The sequence below is a fragment of the Nycticebus coucang genome, chromosome 1 (assembly GCF_027406575.1).
Source record: "Nycticebus coucang isolate mNycCou1 chromosome 1, mNycCou1.pri, whole genome shotgun sequence".
Classification (NCBI taxonomy): Eukaryota; Metazoa; Chordata; class Mammalia; order Primates; family Lorisidae; genus Nycticebus; species Nycticebus coucang.
In genome coordinates this window covers 50,253,740-50,270,804 of record NC_069780.1, presented here as the reverse complement: position 1 = coordinate 50,270,804, position 17,065 = coordinate 50,253,740, and the positions used below count along the sequence as shown (strand labels likewise).

At 36.9% G+C, this 17,065-nt stretch overlaps 1 non-coding gene across 1 annotated transcript; it reads right to left on the bottom strand.

The window, feature by feature from the left end:
• Positions 1 to 12,698: 12,698 nt before the first annotated feature.
• On the bottom strand, positions 12,699 to 12,805 carry LOC128592511 (U6 spliceosomal RNA). The gene has a single exon (XR_008381902.1). It is a non-coding gene; the product is annotated as a U6 spliceosomal RNA (small nuclear RNA).
• Between the last annotated feature and the right edge of the window lie 4,260 nt (positions 12,806 to 17,065).

The following is a 17,065-nucleotide window of genomic DNA, read 5'->3' as shown; positions in this document are numbered from 1 at the left end:
TCCAGGTATTGGTCGATTTCTTTCAGATTTTCATATTTCTGAGAGTAGAGTTTCTTTAGCATTCGTTAAGGTTTTTTGAATTTCTGAGGGGTCTGTTGTTATTTCATCGTTACCATTTCTGATTGATAAATTAGAGATTTTACTCTTTTTTTCCTGGTTAGGTTGGCCAAAGGTTTACCTATTTTATTGATCTTTTCAAAAAACAAGCTTTTGGATTTATTGATCTGTTGTATAATTCTTTTGTTTTCAATTTCATTTAATTCTGCTCTGATTTTGGTTATTTTTTTTCTTCTGCTGGGTTTGGGGTTGGAGTTTTCTTCCTTCTCCAGTTGCTTGAGATGTCCCATTAAGTTATTAACTTCCTCTCTTTCCGTTTTCTTGTGGAAGGCTTGCAGTGCTATAAATTTCCCTCTTAGGACTGCCTTTGCAGTATCCCAGAGGTATTGGTAATTTGTGTCTTGATTGTTGTTTTGTTCCAAAAAATTTGGTGATTTTCTTCTTAATATCGCCTATAACCCATCTATCCTTCAGCATAAAGTTGTTTAGCTTCCATGTTTTTGTATGGGTATGTAGGTTCCTGTTGTTATTGAGTTTAACTTTTATTCCATGATGGTCTGAGAAGATGCAAGGAATAATTTTTATTTTTTTAAATTTGCTGAGGTTAGATTTGTGGCCTAGGTTGTGGTTGATTTTGGAGTATGTTCTGTGGGCTGATGAGAAGAATGTGTATTCAGTTTTGTTGGGATGAAATGTTCTGTAGATGTCTGGTAAGTCCAGATGTTGAATGGTTAAGTTTAAATCTAAGATTTCTTTGCTTAGCTGCTTTTTGGAGGATCTGTCCGGCACTGCTAAAGGGGTGTTAAAAATCTCCAACTACTATGGAACTGGAGGAAATCAAGTTGCTCATGTCTGTTAGAGTTTCTCTTATAAATTGAGATGCGTTCTGGTTGGGTGCATAAATATTACTAATTGAAATCTCATCATATTGATTATTACCTTTAACAAATATGAAGTGTCCATCTTTATCCTTCCTTATTTCGGTTAGTTTAAAGCTTATTGCATCTATGAATAGGATTGCAATGCCTGCTTTTTTCTGCTTTCCATTTGCCTGTGTTTCTCAGATCTTTGAGGGCTGCCACTTCTTGTCTCAATGTGTCAAAATCTTTGGTCATTTGGTCTTTGAATTCTTTGAATTCTTGAAATATCTTTTGGGTTACTGCTTGGAATTCTGATTCGATCTTATTTGTTATGCAGATTCTGAATTCTGAACCTGAGCATACCCAGATGAAGCAAGCATGAAACCTCAGGCAGAACCTATAAGCCCAGATTGAGGAGCAGGAACTAAATTAAGAAGTGGAGGCCATATGGTAGGATCCAGGATCCAATCAGATCAAGCCCCAGCTTCACCCCAAGACATGGTCCAGTCAGAACACTTCTCCTCGAATGCCCCATTGCAAGATCCAATCAGGTGTATCTTCATCACTCTATGCTTACATAACCCAACCAAGCCCCAGCTCAAAGAAACAGATTTCTCCTATCTGTTTGCCAATCAGTGTAAAAGTTTTTCTTTTCTCGAAGGCTGTTGCCTTAAGTTCCAAGCATGTTGGGAAGTGCCTAGTGATTGCCCCATAACAGTTTCAATGGTAGGGGGCGGGTGACACAGGTCTATCAAAAAATTACTTAAATGCTTATAAGAACATAGTTTTTTCAACTCCTCAATTATAACTGATTAAAGTTTCAGACTTACTAAAGTTACATGTTATCTTCCAGATTTTTTTCTGGTAGTCAGGGAAATAATTTCTGTAAAAATAAAAGATAATCTCCCAAATTATAGATTTTTGCCCTTTAGGAGATTAAGCAACATTATATGAAACCTTGCATTGTTATTCAGACTGTCCTTTATTAAGTTGTTTTTAGATCCTCAGTTTTTCAAAAGCACTTTGAGTCAGTATCTGACTGATTTCCTCATTAATTCATGAGGTCAGTACAGCTGTTGACGTATATTCATTTTCTATTTGCATAAGAATCATGTTTTAACTTTTGGAAATTATATTTTGACAATATATAAAACATGCTCCTATTAGAAAGAGGGAGTATTTTATGGAGTAAGGTTTCATCTTTAAATATATTGCCTTTGAGATTTCAGAAAGATCTTTCTTTTGGAACAGTGTCTTCAAGACAGGCCTCTTTTGCTTGAAGCTTGCATGCCTTTAAAGGAATAGACTTTAAAATTGTAGCTAAATTTATTAAAGAAATTTAACAATTCACAAAGAGTGAATTGTCATGATGCCCTTTGTAACTATATGCCTTTCTAATATCTTCCACCTATGTTGAAGTTTGTAATTCTATCAATACAGAAACTTCAGGACTTACACAGTGGAAATCTCATAGACTTTTAAGATAAATATTTCTTGGCCTTACCTCCTAGCTAAAAGTCTGTTCCACAACTTTTTACCCACTAAATTTCTTACTGTAAGAGGTCTGGTTAGAAAGAAACTATGCTTCTCATCTTCCTATACTAAGATAAAAAAGAATACAAAAATAATAAAGATCAGAAATCACTTCATTGTTTTTCTGCAAATTAATTTAGTGGTACACACTAGCCCTGGGATTAGATTTAAAAATAAAAAAAAGTACCTATGATAAACAGGATCTTGCTTAGGCAAAAAGCAATAAGACAGTTTTCTAAAAATAAATTGTTGTTTTTAAGAACTTAGTTTAATAAATGACATAACCAAAGGCTGAACACATGCCATAATGATTACATTTCACCGGAAAAGTCCACGGCCTCTGGCTTTTTGTCTTAAAGCCAAACATAATCCTATTTCTGGGCTGTAGTTACAGTTGTGAGCCATCCCTCTTACCTGAGATAAAAGTTGAGATCATAAAATAACAGGCATATAAAAATAACTAACTAAAACAACATGAAACTGACCTAGTCAAATAATAGAAACAGTATACAACAAACAGCTTAAAAAAAATACATACAGTGATGATTGGTAAATAGTTTCTTATGCCTAAAGCTGTCTCTTGATTTAATCAAGTCAGTCATATTAATCTGGCACTACTCCTGAGTTGTATTTAGACTCAATTATGGAAAGACCCATGGATCCCTCCTACATGTCCTTGGTAATGGCAGGAATGTTGTCCTTTGAGGCTGAATATGTATACACACACACAGTCCATTAAATAAATAAAACATTTATTTTGGGGGTGGCGCCTGTGGCTCAAAGGAGTAGGGTGCCGACCCCATATACCAGAGGTGGTGGGTTCAAACCCAGCCCTGGCCAAAAACTGCAAAACAAACCAACCAACAAAAAAAAACAACTTTTTTTTTTTTGGTGTCAAAGTCTTCATTTCAGTCTAAGTTTGTTTCTATCCACCTTCTTTTAGTAAAAAAAGTCTTAAGTATAAACTAAAAGTAGGAGTCTAAATTAAAATGTTTGCCTAGAGGCATTAATAATATAGCAATATGTCCAGTTTACAAATCACTGAACTCTCATAGCCAAAGATGACAAAGTGCTTGACCTGGCACTTAAATATGTTACTTAAGCTGGTACTTCCTGAGACTAATAAGGTAAAAATATGCTTAGATTGTGGTACTAATTATCTTTAATATTTTTGAATGTGTTTTAATGAACCAAGTACTTGGCTGAAGACCGTATATCCTTATCTAATTTACTGTTATTTTATTCCAGTTTCAAATGAAGGCATTGAATCTTCAAAAGATTCAGCAACTCCCCTAAAAGCATACATCTACTCTGAATAGGAACTCAGAAAGTCAGATTCCTAAAGTAGATATCTCAATACCAGGTTATGTGGCCTCTGGGGGACGAGCAGTCACATGGTATCAGTGGAAACCAGTCTGGGCTAAGAAATGGAATGAACATTTTTTCTTTTTTTACCTTGTTTCCTGCATTATCTTTCACTGCAAGACTAGTGATGACTATACATAATTAACCAAGATCCCATTCAAGACAACAGAAAAGTACAATTACAGACGGAAGCCTAACTTTACCGTAATTTATTAATTTCAAGTATTCATTTCTTATGGACATATATTTTAATTCAGTTTTTTTCATTTCTTCAAGTAAGTAACCTAAGAAAGTTCATAATTTATGATTTTTTCTTTACCCCCCATACCATACCCCCATGCCTTTAGGAAATTTGTGTTGTTGTTGTTGTTGTTGTTTAAATACAAACAAATGTGTTTTAAATTCTAAGAATTCCTTCATGCTCCCAATTCTCAGTTTTATTTACATTTGCCCATCATAACTTTTGCTTCTCTCTATATTTTTTAAGATGAAAGATAATTAAATCCCCAGCTTCCTTTTACTACATATGTACTCTTCAAAATTCATTTCTTACTGTAGATATCTAGAAACTATTTTAAAAACAATCAGTAACAGTTAGATATACTTCAATCCCAACTGGTACTGAAACTCTCCATGATTTGGAGTCTCAAAGCTTTTGTTGTAGTTTCTTTTTGAAGTTTTCAAAAGTTCTGACTTCCTACACACCGGTGCATTGGCATAATACCCCCATGCCCGCAGGGCTCTGTGCCATTGTTACCACTGGGTTTTGATGGGCTCCACACTTGGAGCTCTCCGAGGATCCGTGACTGAGTTGAATGAAACCTTTGCTACTTGGCAGGAGTAGTAAGAACACATAAAACCTGCCAGCTGTCAAGGATGTAAATGGTGATTTTGTTTCACTTTTTAATGAATTAAAGCAGGATTGAAATCAATCCAAAGACAGCATGTTTGGCCTTTTAAAGGAAGAAAAAATGAAAGAGAAGGATGTTTTTTTCTCTTCTGGCAATGGTGTGCAGTGAGGTGTTGACGATTTAGTATAAGTATTCAACACTCCAGGAAAGCTGTCTAAAGACTGTTTTTGTGTTGCTTTCTTTTCCTGCTAATAAAATGCACCCTGTTGGCCTGAGGCAAACAAACCCCTCCCCAGCCTTTCTGAGAAAAATTTCTATACTTCTGACCTTTCCCAAAGCAAAAGCGAGAATGTTTCCTTAAATGTTATCACATCTCAAAACATTTAGCAGGATGGACTGGGAGAGAATACCCAAATAACTATACTTTTTATTTGTTTAGATTTCTATTTCTAAAGCCAGCAATAAGTGAAATTTATCTATGTCACTTTGATTTATCAACCACATCAAGTATGTATAGTAGCTGACAAAGCAAAATTGTACATCTTCCAAATGCACTCAGACTTACATTATTTTGCTAATATTTTGTAGACAACCAATTAAGTTTTACCCAATCATGTATGTATTCAACTATACCAGGTGTCTAAGTACCAGGACCTTTGAACCTAAATACACTAGCATTTTATTTTCAATATGAGGATTATCTTCTGGGGGCAATTTGACAAAACACATACACACAAGAAAACAAATGATGTTGTTGTCAACATATCACCATTTGTATTTTTTCTCAATGACATAATAATATGGACTTTGCATTTCCCCATGTTCTTTCTACAAACAAACATAGTTCTAGAAGGTTTGCTTTTCCTATTCCTCTCTGGAATTATCAACTTTGCCTCTATGTTTGTAATTAACTTCATAAATTAAGGTCAACCTAACATTTACCACCAGAAATTCATCATCCACCTTCTAATTTCAGGTGCTGTATTAGACAGAGAGGAGATAAAAAGAATCAGGAAATTCTACTGTCACTGATAGCATTTTCACTGAGCCTGTGTATTCAACCTTTCATTTTCAATTGTCCTTCAGGCTAGAGGGTGCAGAGATAAAGTAGTTAGGGCCCTAGATGAAGAAACCAGAGCTACTGCTTCCTGGAAAACTAATCAAAATCAACAACATAAAATATTGATGCTAAAATGATGACTATACTCTCTCCACACAATAATCAACTCAAGATCAGTAATGTGCCAAACCAAGTTCTCTTATAACCAACCAATTCTGAACCAAAGCCACGACTTGCTTAAACTGTTTATCACTTGTGTTTATAAAACTAGATAGTTTTTGGTTTTGTGAGTCACACTATTGCCTTTGGTTGAAGAGACAGTCTTCACAGGGTCTGTGCTGTCTCAAATACATCTACATAGGAGTAAATTCCCAATGTTTTCCATTGATCATTTCTGAGTTTTCTTCACAGCTTAAAACTCTATTTTTCTTTAATCTTTATCTATTATATGTAGATAGTGATGGAGACATTGCTTGTGTTGTTTTCAAGTCAAAAGAAGAATCTCCTCTCCTACTCTTTTTAACATGGCAAAGATTCCGTAAGTGACTGTGGAGATTTAAGGAAGAATCATAGTACACGTGAAGTTGCCATCTTTTAAATTACCTTCAGACATTTGTAATTGCTATGCACTCCAAATTATAAAAATTCTAAAATTTTACTTCAGCATTAAAATAAGAAAGAAGCATTTGTTTAGTTGATTTAAAGGAAATAGTTCACAATTTTCAAATTTCAAAATATTGAACTCTTCTTGATGTTCAGAGGAGTGCAATCAAAAGACTCAGGGCTCAAAGTCAGAAATCACACATTCAAATGACTCATTTTGCTTCATATCCTTCATCCATAAATCAAAATACTCATATAAGAGCAGTGTTATATGTACGTTTTAAACAGTCAGGTAGCTAGGTCCCTCTGGAGGTGGATGTTCCCAGGTTTTTGGCTCCCAGTCCCAAGAAGGAGCACTGATGCCTAACTCATAACAGAAGGATCACAAACACAAAGTAATCATGATCACATACATTTACTGCAGAACAAAGGCAAACAAACTACAGGGTGGGGAAGGATAACATATATGGAAGAGGTGGCTGGCTCTTTCTCCATAAGTGGAGAGCCCAAGTCTGAACACACACCATCTTTTATAAGCTAACTAAGCTATCTAGTTTGTCCTGCCTTTACCCCTAACTCAAGGATTGACTGTTGCTTCTGCCTTTAGAGTAACTGACAGTTTGCAGAAAGAACTTCTCCATAGGCATACATCTTCCCCTGAACCTTCTAAAGAACCCATGTGGGTCAAAATTTGCAATTTAAATCATATGATAATGGTCCCCATGGGCCTATGTCAGTATAAGGTCACTAGCAGGTCTTTATTCTCTGTTCCCAGTGGGGAATAGGCACTAGCCATAACTTGGTTCCTACTCTGTACCCTTAACCACTCCCCTTTGTCTTCAGTCCTCTGCTTGCTCAGGTCCAAACTGTCAAAGAGAGAAGCAGGGGCCAAAAGAACATGTCTCCTCACTCCAGGCAGAAAGAGGGAAGCTGGGGGCTGAAATAGCACATATCCCTGCTAAGGTATGGCAGCCCACAGGGCAGGACAGGCCATGATTAAGTGTGGCAACACTATAGAGTACAGCCTCCCACACTGAGGGTCTGTTCAGTGTGAGCCTGGCCACTGGAGTGGGGGGTATGAGGAGGTAGCACTAAAGCCAGACCAGCACTGCCCAATAACATATGCTATTATACTTACTTTTGTTACAGGAGTCCCCTCCTCCCCCTGCTCAGGGCTGGACACAAACTCTCATTTTCTAGGCCTAAGCAAGCTCAATTATGTTCTCTGAGCCCAAGTGGGTCCAAAACCAGTCTGATCAGCATCCCACCTAAGCTGCTACTCCTAAAAAAGAGGACACATCATAAACAAAAACTACACCAGGGTAGTTTTACAGTTAACTTCTGCCCTCAAGCTCCTATCACCAAATGGTTAGGACACTCCATCTCCCCAACCCCCACGCTCTGTCCACAGAGTAGGAAAAGCAATATATGAACTTCTAGACAGAAGACCCAGATGAGCTACCCTTCAGGAAACCCCCACCCCGACCTTTGAAATGCCAAAGACTCTGTCCTTCTTTCTACCTTTATCTATCAATTTTTAAAAAATCTGTCCTATTGCTTACTTACATATTCTGTGGATTCATTCCTCAAATCTCTGAGATCAAGGAATTGGTAGAGGAGAGAGTCTGGCTACACTATTTGAGTAAATAGAATTTGGGGGGAAATATAAATTTTACCTTGTGACATTATAAAATATTCTTAACCACAAGTATCAATCCAAATTTCTCTTTGATTTTTTTTTTTATTGTTTGGGATTCATTGAGGGTACAAAGAATTAGGTCATACTGATTGCATTTGCTAGGTAAAGTCCCTCTTATAATTATATCCTACCCCAAGAGGCATGCCATACAACATGACCTCCATCCCCCTCCCTCATCCTCTCTCCCCACTCCCTCATTCTCCTACCACCCACCTTGTATTAGATCACCTACTGCCTTCATAGTAGAGTACATTGAATTCTTGCTTTGCCATTTTTGTGATGCTTTACCAAGAAGAATATGTTCTAACTCAATCCAGGTTAATACAAAAGATGTAAAGTCTCCATCTTTTTTTTGCAGTTTTTGGCCAGGACTGGGCTTGAACCCACCACCTCTAGTATATGGGGCCAGTGCCCTACACCTTTGAGCCACAGGCGTCACCCAAGTCTCCATCTTTTTAATGGTGGAATAGTATTCTACAGTATATATATATATATATATATATATAGCAGCTTGTTAAACCATTCCTGGGTTGGTGGGCATTTAGGTTGTTTCCACTTTTTGGCAATTGTAAATTGATCTGTGTTAAACAGTCTAGGGCAAATGTCCTTATGATAAAAGGATTTTTTTTTCTTCTGGGTAGATGCCAAGTAATGGGATTGTAGGTTCAGATGGAAGGTCCAATTTGAGTTCTTTGAGTATTCTCCATACTTTCCTTCCAAAAAGGTTGTATTAGTTTGCAGTCCCACCAGCAGTGTAAAAGTGTCCCCTTCTCTCCACATCCATGCCAGCATCTGTAGCTTTGAGACTTTGTGATGTGGGCTGTTCTCACTAGTGTTAGCTGATTTCTCAGCGTAGTTTTGATTTGCATGTCTCTGATGATTAGGGGCAATGAGCATTTTTCGTATGTTTGCTAACAATTTTTCTGTCTTCCTTAGAGAAGGTCCTAATCATGTCTTTTGCCCAGTGATCTATGGGATTGTATTGGGTGTTTTTTTGTTGATTAATTTGAGTTCTCTGTAGATCCTAGTTATCAAGCCTTTATCTGGTTCATAATATGCAAATATCTTTTCCCATTCTGAAGGATGTCTGTTTGCTTTGATTGTTGTCTCCTTAGCTGTACAGAACCTTTTTAATTAAGTCCAATTTGTTTATTCTTTTTTGTATTCAAAGGAAAAATATTTAATATAAAACTTCAAGATTCACATAATTATACATCATAAAATTTATGAAATATCCTTTTGATGAGTTCTACTTTTCCATCTTTTTTATTTTGACTTATCCCACCACCTTATCCTACACTTTTTTAGGCTTTTTCCCACATTGACAAGCTTCATTGACAGATTCCCATCTCCCAAGTGATACAGAAAGTTTTCTCCTATATAAGCTTAGATGGTTATTATTAACTGTCATTTTTTTAAGACTAGTGAATGCAGTAGTGAGAAGGAGGGAAATAGTAACAAGGCAGTCTAACTGAACAATAATTAAAATAACTCACTACCTGTAGTCCCAGCTGCTTGGGAGGCTGAGGCAAGAGAATCGCATAAGCCCAAGAGTTAGAGGTTGCCGTGAGCCGTGTGACGCCACGGCACTCTACCGAGGGCGGTACAGTGAGACTCTGTCTCTACAAAAAAAAAAATAAAAATAAAATAACTCACTACCTTCAGAGCAGTCTATTTTTAAAAATTTTTCACTAACATCTAGGTAGTTGTCTAGAAACTTCTTTGCCACATCCCAAAGTATGTTGGTAGCTGTCCATCCTTCTTGTTAGAGCTCCTATATTTTCTGCTTTTACTTGATTTTTGGATGTATGTGTTGGTGGAAGTAAAGAATATTATATTTGTTTGTTGTCACCCTATGTTGCTAAAATATATTCTCCAGTAATTCTTTCCAATGGGGTATACAATAAATAGACTTCCTAAATTCTTTGATATCAAGAAATGTTTTTGTTTTATCCAATTTGGCTGGATATAGAATTCTAGGTTTAAAGCCTTTATCCTGCAGGACTTTTATGACAGCACTCCATTTACTTCTAGCATCCAGGATGTCCAGTGATAAATATGCTGTCAGTCTGATCTTGCTCCTCTCTAGGTTATTTCTTTTCTCTCTGGAAGCTCTTAAGATTTTCTCTTTATCACTAGAAGTGCAAAATTTTGCCAAGATATGTCTAGGAGGGAGTTTCCTCTTATCAATCTTATTCGATATTCAGTAAGCACTGACAGACAATCTAAAGAGTCGACTCTTTAACTCTGGAAAGTTTTTATCAATTATTTCCTTAATTATGTCCTCTGTGGCATTCTCATTGTTATTCTTTTTTGGAATTCCTATCAAATGAATGTTAGAGCTTCTGGATCTATCCTCTATATCACTTCATCTTTCTTTACTTAATATCTGTTTGGTCATTTTTATGATATCCAAAGAGAACTATTTGATCTTCTAGGTTGTTAAATCTTTTTTTCAAGTATGTCCATCCCACTACTCGGATCATTTATTGAATTTCTAAAATTTGAGACTTCTGGATGGTAATTTTTAATATTTCCAATATCTCTCATATCTCTCTGATGCTATTAATCACACTTCTTCTAAAGTTTTATTCTGCTTCCCATATTAAGTCTACCTTTTTGGATGTTAGCTCTTGTGTTTGCAGAAATGTATGAATCTCATTCTGTTTTCCTAAAATTTTTAGTGACTCCTGACATGGTACCCAAATTTGCACATGAATGCTTCTTGTGGGTTTTGTCTATCACCTGCTGTTTCACCAACATTTCCTTCTTAGATTCCCAAACCAAACAACTAGAGGAAATTTGTTTAAGTCCTCCTGAGGCCCCTTTTTTTTCCCAGCCTGGATGGTAGTCACTATCTTTCCTATCTCAGAGACCTTTCCTCCCTCCAACTGGCTCAGAATCCTTCTCCACGTCAATAAAAATAATATCCACATCATTACCTGTTATTTTCTCAACTCCACACTTTCTACCACAGTGTGACCCTGAAAAGGTGAGTCCTGGTCCTCACATAACAGCGCAGTCTCATCCTCTTCCTCCTCCTCCTTCATTACTGAGGCCTCTTTATCCTCCTCCTTTTCTTCCTCTTCCTCCAACCCTGAGGCCTCTTCTCCCCACTCCTTCTCCTCTAATTCTGAGGCCTATTCCCCCAACTCCTCCAACCCCAAGGCCTCTTCTCCCTCTTCTTCCTCCATTCCTGACACCTCTTCATCCTCTGCCACCTCTGAAATCTCTTCATCCTTAAACAGGCCAGTTTCTTTTTTCCCCTCCTCTAAAGAGTCCTCCTCCAGAGTTGCTAAGGTTTTCACATCCTCTGGTCAGCAGTTTTTACCTCTTTACTCAATAGAAAGCTCAAGCCATCTCTGGTTGCTCCTCCAGCTCCATGCTTTAAGTCTATTAGAGTTTTACCCACTTTTTCTTGAATCCCATATCTTCTTCCTCTTTGATTTATTTTTTCATTTTGTGGGAGTACCTCTTTTAGTAATTCTTTCATAGAATATTTTTGACTAATAAATTTGCTGAGGCTTTGGAGGTCTGAAAATTCTTTTATTCCACCATCGCATTTAAATGCCAATTTAACTTAGCATAGCAATTTTGGGTCATATCATTTTCTCTCAGAATACTTAAAACATTACTCCATTGCTTATTCGTATCCAGTATTGCTGATAAAAAGTCTTCTGCCTCTTTAAATGACTGGGTTAGCTCTAATTGCCTCCTTCAATTCTTTACACTCACTCATATCTTTTCTAACTCCATCCAGGTCCTTTAAGAAATTATCTTGCATTTCCTTAGTTGTAATACTTCTTGGAATTCTTTTTCTAAAAACTTTCAATTCTCTTCAGCCTACTTGCCATCCATAATCTGAATTCCATGTCTGTCATTTTCACAATTTCTTTGTAGCTGGAATTTTCTGTAGTAGCTCCATTGTGATGCTGTGGGGGAGTTGTTCTGTTCCGGTTCTTCATATAGCCAAAGATTTTTTGCTGGTTGTTCCTCATGTGTGATTTGTTCTTTGTTTTCTTCCCCTATCCCTACTCTCTGTTCCCTTATCCTCCTTTCCCTTCCCTTTGTTCTTCTTTAGCACAGAGCTTTGGGGTTAAAATGACCTATTACCTATACTCTTAGATATCCAAAAGAGTTTAAAAAAAATTAGTGTAAACACCAGGTGGCGCTCCAATATCAGCAGAGACTGGTGCTTCTGCCCCTGATGGCCCCATCTGGATTGTGGATTCCTGGCCTTCCTCAACTGGTTAGAGACTGGAGTGAACTTCCTGCCCATGTTCTTGAAGATAGGCTGGTTATGCCACAGGCTTGGAGGGTACCCTGGACATTCAAGGACATGGCAACATAGTTCTGGGACGAGTTAGAGAGTTATTGCTTGAGCAGGGATTAAAAAGGGACTTGAAGATTCCAAGGAGGATCTTGGGGAGGATGAGACATCCCAGCCTAGTTGGTGAAACTGCAGATCAGCCCAGAGATGGATGCCCAAGCTCAGAAAGTGAGCAGGGCCTGACACAGGCCTGTGTCTTGCTGAATTGGGGTGGCGGGCACCACTGCACTCTACTGGAGGCCACAGAACAAAGCTGGTGGTCTCAGCTACTCAGGAGGATGAAGCAGGAAAGAAGATGAACCCAGATGTTTGAGGTTGCAGTGAGATGTGATGACACTACAAAAATATGGAATGCTTCATGAATTTGCCTGTTATCCTTGGGCAGGGGTCATGCTAATCTTCACTGTATCATCCCAATTTTACTATATGAGCTGCCAAAGCGAACACCCCATTTGTTTATTTTTGTTGCTGCTGCCATTGCCATGGAAGTCTTCTTCATAAAATCTTTTCAAAGGCTGATGTCTTCAAGTGTTTTTCCCACACTTTCTTCTAGAACTTCTATTGTTTCATGCCTTACATTGAAATCCTTTATCCATCTTGAATCAATTTTTGTAAGTAGTGAAAGGCGCAGGTCCAATTTCAGTCTTTTACATGTGGTTATCCAGTTCTCCCAAGACCACTCATTGAATAGGGATTCTTTTCCCCAGTGTTTGTTCTTGTTTGGTTAATCAAATATCAGGTGGCTATAATGTGTTATTTTCATCTCATGATTTTCTATTCAGTTCCAAATGTCTATTTCTCTATTGTTTGTGCCAATACCATGCTGTTTTGATCACTATGACCTTGTAGTATAGCCTAAAGACTGGTAGGGTGATGTCCCTGGGTTTGTTTCTATTACTAAGAATTGTCTTGGCTATACAGGGCTTTTTATGGTTCCATACAAAACAAAGAATTTTTTTTTTTGGAATCTTGAAAGTATGATGATAGTATTTTAATGGAGATTGAAGAGAATACGTAGATTGCTTTGGGTAGCATAGACACTTCGACAATGTTGATTCTTCCCAGCCATGAGCATGGTATGTTCTTCCATTTGTTAATAACTTCTGCTATTTCTTTTCTTAGGATTTCAAAATTTTCTTTGTAGAGGTCCTTTACCTATTTTCTTATGTTTATTCCTAGGTTTTTGTTTTTTTTTCTTTTTGAAGCTACAGTGAAGGGAATTGTGTCCTTAATTAGATTCTCATCTTGGGCTGTTATTGGCATCTACAAATGCTACTGATTTGGGGACATTGATTTTATATCCTGAGACATTACTGTATTTTTTGATCACTTCCAGGAATCTTGTGGTTGAGTCTTAGTGGTTCTCTAAGTATAGGATATATCATTGGCAAAGATTGAGAGTTTGACCTCCTCTGCCACCATTTGGATGCCCTTTATTTCCTTCTCTTGCCTAATTAATTGTATTGGCTAGAACTTCCAGCACTTTATTGAATAATAGTGGTGATAGAGGACAACCTTGTCCAGTTCCTATTCTAAGTGGAAAAGCTTTAAGTTTTACGCCATTCAGTTAAACCCATTTTCTATGGGTTTGTCATAGATGTCTTTCATCGTCTTAAAAAATATTCCACATATGCCTATATTCTTAAGTGTTCTAACTAGTAAGCAATTCTGAATTTTATCAAATGACTTTTCTATGTCTATTGAGGAGATCATTTGGGCATTATTTTTGCTTCTGTTAATATGGTGCATTACATTTATGGACTTGCGTATGCTAAACCAGCCTTGCATCACTGGGATGACACCTACTTGATCACAATGTGTAATTTATTCAAATGTGTAGTACAATCCATTGGCTAGGATTTTGTTGAGAATTTTTGCATTTATATTCATTAGTGAAATTTGTATGAAGTTCTCATTTTAGTTGGGCCTTTTCCTGGTTTTGGTATCAGGGTGATGTTTGCTTTGTAGAATGTGTAGGGGAAGATTCCTTCCTTCTCAACTATTTGAAATAATTTCTGCAGTATGGGTATAAACTCTTCTTTGAAGATTTAATAGAATTCTGGTGTGAAGACATCTGGACAGGACATTGTTGGGAGAATTTTTGTTGTTTCTTCAATCTCAGTTCTTGAAATTGGTCTGTTCAAGAGATCTATTTCTTCTTGGCTAAGTCTAGGGAGAGGGTGCAATTCCAGGTATTGATCCATTTCCCCTACATTGTCAAATTTCTGGGATAGAGTTTCTTGTAGTATTCAGAGATAATTTCTTGTATCTCTGTGGCATCTGTTGTTATTTCCCCTTTATCATTTCTGATTGAGGTTATTAGAGATTTATCCTGGCCAAAAGTTTATCAATTTTATTTATTTATTAAAAAAACATTTTGTTTTGTTAATTTTATGAATAATTTTTGTTTTCAATTTCATTAATGTCTGATTTAATTTTGGTTATTTCTTTTCTTCTGTTGGGTTTGATATTAGATTGTTCTGTTTTGTTTTGCAGTTTTTGGCTGGGGCTGGGTTTGAACCCACCAACTCTGGCATATGGGGCCAGTGCCCTACTCCTTTGAGCCACAGGCACCACCCTAGATTGTTCTTCTTTGTCTAATTCCATAAGATAGTTCATGAGTTTGTTGATGTGCTCTCTTTCTGTTTTTCAGATGTAAGCATCTAATGCAATAAATTTCCCTCTTAAGGTTGCTTTTGCTGTATCTTGCAGATTTTGGTAACTTGTGCTATTGTTATGTTTGAGGAACTTAACAATTTCCTCTTTTATCTCTTCCTAAACCCAACTATCATGCAGCATAAGGTAGTTTAATTTTCATGCCTTTGTGTGGGTATGAACATTTTTGTTGGAGTTGAGTTCCTCCTTTATTGCCTTGTGGTCTAAGAATATATAAGGTACAATTTTTATTTTTTAAATTGTATTAGGGATTGATTTATATCCTAGGATGTGATCTGTTTTGGAATATGTTCCAGGGCTGACAAGAAAAATTGGCATAAAAGGGATATTTCTTAAACTGATAGAAGCCATATACAGCAAACCCACAGCCAATATCTTATTGAATTGTGTCAAATTGAAAACATTTCTGCTCAGATCAGGAATGAGGCAAGGATGCTCACTGTCTCCACTGCTATTCAGCATAGTAATGGAAGTCTTAGCCATCACAATCAGGCAAGAGAAGGTGATCAAGTTTATCCAAATAGGGTCAGAGGAGATCAAACACTCACTCTTTGCTGATGATATGATCCTATACCTGGAAAATCCCAGGAACTCAACTTCAAAACTCTTAGAAGTGATCAAGGAGTACAGCAGCATCTCAGAATACAAAATCAATACTTGCAAATCAGTAGCTTTTATATATGCCAACAATAATCAAGCTGAAAATATAGTCAAGGACTCTATTCCTTTTACAGTAGTGCCAAGGAAGGTGAAATATCTGGGAATTTACCTAATAGAGAATGTGAAAGATTTCTATAAAGAGATCTATGAAACTCTGAGAAAAGAAATAGCTAAAGATGTTAACGAATGGAAAAACATACTATGCTCATGGCAGGGAAGAATCAACATTGTTAAAATGTCCATACTACCCAAAGCAATCTACAGACTTAATGCAATCCCTATTAAAGTACCATTCTCATACTTTAAAGAACTGGAAAAAATAGCACTTTGTTTTATATGGAATCAGAAAAAACCTTGAATAGCAAATACATTACTCAGAAATCAGAACGAATCAGGAGGTATCACATTACTAGACTTTAGGCTATACTTTAAATCTATAATGATCAAAACAGCATGGTACTGTTACAAAAACAGAGCGGTAGGTTTATGGAACAGAATAGAGAACCAAGAGGTGAACCCAGCCACTTATCATCATTTAATCTTCCACAAGCCTATGAAAAATATTCCGTGGGGGACAGACTCCCTATTCAACAAATGGTGCTGGGTAAACTGGCTGGCAACCTGTAGAAGACTAAAATTAGACCACCATCTTTCACCATTAACAAAAATTGATTCCCACTGGATAAAAAATTTAAACTTAGGACATGAAACTATAAAAATACTAAAAGAGAGTGCAGGGAAAACACTTGAAGAAATTGGCCTGGGAGAATATTTTATGAGGAGGACCCCCTGGGCAATAGAAGCAACACCAAAAATACATTACTGGGATCTGATCAAACTAAAAAGCTTTTGCACAGCCAACAGCACAGTAAGTAAAGCAAACAACCTTTAGAATGAGAGAATATTTTTGCCGGTTATGCTTCCAAGAAAGGTCTGATAATTAGAATCTACAGAGAACTCAAACTAATCAATAAGAAAAGAACAAATAACCTCATTTCTTTGTGGGCAAGAGAGTTGAACAGAAACTTCTCTGATAAAGACAGGCACATGGCCTACAAACACATGAAAAAATGCTCATCATCCTTAATCATCAGAGAATGCAAACAAAACCACTTTGAGATATCATCTAACTCCAGTAAGATTAGCCCACATCACAAAATCCCAAAACTACAGATGTTGGCATGGATGTGGTGAGAAGGGAACACTTCTAAACTGCTGGTGGGCATGCCAGCTAATATGACCTTTTTGGAAAGAAATTTGGAGAACACTCAAGGAACTAAAAATAGACCTACCATTTGATCCTACAATTCCTCTACTAGGTATATATCCAGATGATCAAAAATTATTTTACAACAAAGACATTTGCACCAG